This window comes from Tribolium madens, unplaced genomic scaffold (assembly GCF_015345945.1).
Source record: "Tribolium madens isolate multiple individuals breed KSU strain unplaced genomic scaffold, Tmad_KSU_1.1 Scaffold_3;HRSCAF=73;Tcas5.2_LG2, whole genome shotgun sequence".
In the NCBI taxonomy this organism is placed as follows: Eukaryota; Metazoa; Arthropoda; class Insecta; order Coleoptera; family Tenebrionidae; genus Tribolium; species Tribolium madens.
Window position 1 is genome coordinate 12267691 of NW_025401006.1, and position 4061 is coordinate 12271751.

Here is a 4061-nt window from a genome sequence, read left to right on the forward strand (position 1 = left end):
TAAATCTTTTTCAATAGCAATAACTCAATTAATGGACCACTAAAAAGCTGCAATGATGAAAAAGTTTCCATCTGCCGAGATAATTGCCTTCTTGCTTCTTTCCCATTTAACTTTCTATTATTGTGGTTTGTGGTCGAGTTTAACTAGCGTTTTTCGAGTGAAAGACTCAAGATGAATGAAATCCATTCATTTGGAATTAAAAGGGTTGTTGGCTTGCTTGTCTTCCTGAAAAGTTCGCTGAAATACTCCTGAAGCGTCGTAAACAGCCTCACTTGTTTACTTCGTTTTCCCAAAACTCCGAAAACTTCAGGATAGGATGAAAAACTAGACGTTGTTGTTATCAGAAGCCGCATGTAAGTGCGTCGCGATGATGTTGCGCCGTGTTTGGTTTACCACGCTTAAGGCCAGTGCTCCTTCGTCTAGAGAACCACGTGGATCTGAGTGCTTTGCCCGGATTGCTGCTTACGCGACTCACACTAACCTGCCTCAACTTCATAGAAGTTTAATCATGCTTTGGCGATTTTATACCAAGTGATTCGATATATCGAGCTTTCGGGTTTGACAACACGTGTCGTGTGCGGTGTACTTTTACACAAATGTGGATATTTTCCTCTCCTGCCACGTGTTGTTTGTTCCACCTGCGATATGCTTGAGTGTTACTTTAGCAGTAATTAAGGTAGGTTCTGCACCTTGTTTGATTTAATTACCCGAGAGTTAAAAAAGTAACAAAAGAGAGGGAATATGATGACTGAAATTAATTTTGCGATTTTGTTTCATGAAACTCACTACTTGTTTGTGATTCAGACGTGTAGAAAGATTATTACTGGACTGAAACTGAAACGCTTCGTGCGAAAAATATATGACTTTCTTTCATTAGGGGGCGTGACAGTTATTTCATAATTCAAACAGAATAAAGCTTAAACAGGGAGTAGGTTGCTCACTTTTTAATTAATTTGTTATTGTCAATTGATATTGTTATTAATTATCCAATTTTGACAGGAATGCGAGTATCCTTCGTGTACTTTGAACGTTAACAAAAATCAGTCTTTAGCCAGAATTTTGAAAAAACGTCGAAAGAGTTTCTTGATAACTTTCCCATACTTAATCGAATTTAAAAAAAACACACATTTTTGTTTAGTGAAAAATGGTAATTAATCGCTTTACCTTGTTTTTTCAAAAATATTTTTATCAGTTTTATTTTTTTTTCAAAAAAAAAAGTCAAAAAACGAAAACGTGTTTCGTTGGCGAGTTCTCAAATAATATTGAAATAAGAAAGATTATTTCGATACTAAAACCGATGCTTAAATGAGCCATTTCAACACCAATTCGGGTGCTGAAATAGACTAGTACAATTTACTTTCTAGAGGTTGGTAATGGTGATTTTCAGCCGCGTCTTGAGCGATTTCTCTTACTTCAGGTGGTTTTTTGGAAAATACTCGGGACTTGACACTTCGAAAAGCGAATTTTTCAAACTTTGTGACATTTATTACCAACTACCACTTTAGTTAAAGTTCCTAAATTAAAAAAAATCGACTTTTATGTTAAAAAAGTACGTAAAACGCGTAAAATATTAAAAATAGCATAAAAACTTGTTTCAAAACTCATAAACGCGTTCTTTAATATACTATTTTCAGTGTAGCCAGCTCAAAACAATTAAATTCACTAAATATGACCTGAAAATTTACTTGAAATACAGTAAAAGCAATTTGCAAGCTTTCAGGACTACCAAAGTAGTAGTATATTTTGTTATTAGGAGTAAAAGTGATAGTTTATGTGACAAAGCTAAACGTTTATCTTGCCGAACGTAGTGAGGCAAATAATTCAGTTGAGCCAAATAAACTGATTTTTCTTCCGAATAACATATACTATTAACGTATTTAGTTTATAAACTATATCACTTATAAACAAATTTTTGAGATATTTTCAATCCAATTTTGCTTGATTGTAATACAGAATTAATTCAAAATTAATGTATTTTATAAAAATAATTGTTTCAATTTTAATTTAAGACTGTAACAAAGCATTTTGTGTTATTTTCAATCGATTTGGCTTAATTTTAAGCCGGGAATCAACCTGAATCAAAGTATTTTAACCAAATACTGACTTCAATAATAGTTTTCTTCTAAAATAAAACAATTTGAGCTATTCTCAATCCAATTTTGCTCAATTTTAATACAGAATTAATTCAAAACAAATATCACAGTATTGGAGTTTGTGTTGAGATTTTCGAAAGTGTTTATTTAACTAGTGCAGTTAGTAGTGCAAATGTCGAATGCACCTCTCCAGAAATTGCTGAAGCAGCGAAAGAGACAAGACATTGGTAAATGTCATGGTATAAATAAAAACGGGCAAAAATAAATTTTTTACTCCAAGTCTGAAAAATAAAATTTTATTTATGACATTTAGTCATAAAAGTGGTCACTTTTGTGACATTTGCGGATAAAAGCATTTTTTTTGGCGAACCATTTTCACTTCTGAAAAAAAAAGTGGCAAGTATTTGTTTTTTTTAACATTGTCAATAACCTGACGTAGGTCCTAGACATAGTCTGATGAGTCACTCCTAAATGTTGAATAAATTGAATTCTGTTTAATTGCTTATCTTAATTAAACTTCCGACAGATGATTCGAGATGGATTTCTAGTCAGGAGTAGAATTATTATTCGTTCATGCGTATGCAGATATAATCCAATTAAGTTTTTCAGATAATCTTTTTTTTCAGGTTTATTCACTCCTTTCAGTGCACATGTGGTATTCAATATAAACGATATGAGCATACACACCTCTGAAAGAAACCGTCTCACGCGCGTACTCTATAATTTTATCTTTGTGTAATTAGCCGTGAAGTTATCTGCTTGTATACTTCATAAACCACCTGTGTGAGTGTGTTTGATGTAGACGAAGTATGGCGGATTATCCAAGCGCTCTGGCTGAAAATTTTTTTCATGAAAAAGTACTGTTTCAACAGGCGACTCTCAACTAAGTCCGGAAATGCTTAGATAAATCTGGGGGAAAAAAGGGGTTTTTCATAACCATACATCCACGCATACATACAGGGTGTCCCAGCGAGCTGAAAAAGTCCATTAATGACCTTTAAATGCTAAAATTAAAAAAAAAATGTATAGGACATTGATAGATACTAATCTAGTGCATCACCTAAAATTATTTTCAACCATACAGCATCTCCCAAAAATAAATTACGATACGAACTTGTGTTTTTTTAAATATATATTAAAGTTAAGTAAAAAAACAGTCTGGCTGATCTGTAGACATGATAAATATGTCTGAAAAACTGTCTCTCATTTTGGTATTTCTGAAAATGTGCAAATTGATTTTACTGTAAGTTTAGTAAACGAAAAAGATTCATACAAAAAAAAATAGTTTAACTCATTTAATTTGTTTTCCCATGCACCCATTGAATTTCAGGATTTTCAGAAACTCAGGATTTTTTCGTTAGCTTTAATAACTGAACAATTTTATCAATTGTTCATAGTTGGGAAAATTAGTTAAAAAATTTACTATTTCCTAGACTAGAAGCTTTTTTAATGACTTTGGTTTTCATTTTTTGTGTATTTACGCTACATTAATAATATTTTGGTATTAACATTAGGACACATCTTAAAATTGCGTTTTATGTAATTTTTTAAACTTTTCATGTCTTAGAATTACTTCTAACTTTTGCTCTTATATATTTTACTTTTAATACCCAATGTTTCTTCTTTTTTCTATTATTTATTTATTTTTTTTGTTATTATTAATTTAATCTATGCATCTCTGGAATAGACATCAATAATCCTTCAAATGAAAATTACGTACAAAATAGTTGTTTATTCCCGTGATACATAAATAACTATGAAACAAGTCGAGAATATTTATTTTCGCTCAATAGGGACTAAAGTGACGCTTTAACCCCCGTTTTTGACTAATAATATGSTACTACGAGTATATCCCCTCGGGAATAAAATAAATGAAATTCTTTTAACATTCTAAGATTCTAAATACTCTGAAATTTAAAGATCCACTTTTCAAATTTATCAAATTCCATGTTAGAATTTTAAATAAAC

The 4061-nt window shown here is 31.5% G+C and overlaps 1 protein-coding gene across 1 annotated transcript in view; it reads left to right on the forward strand.

Annotated features, from left to right (window-relative positions):
• The first annotated feature begins 415 nt into the window (after window positions 1-415).
• LOC123008027 (ecdysone-induced protein 74EF) overlaps window positions 416-4061 on the forward strand; it is a 176644-nt gene continuing 172998 nt past the window's right edge. The window contains exon 1 of the mRNA XM_044403595.1: window positions 416-676. The gene's annotated coding sequence lies outside the window, so the exon portion shown is untranslated. The remainder of the gene's footprint in view (window positions 677-4061) is intronic.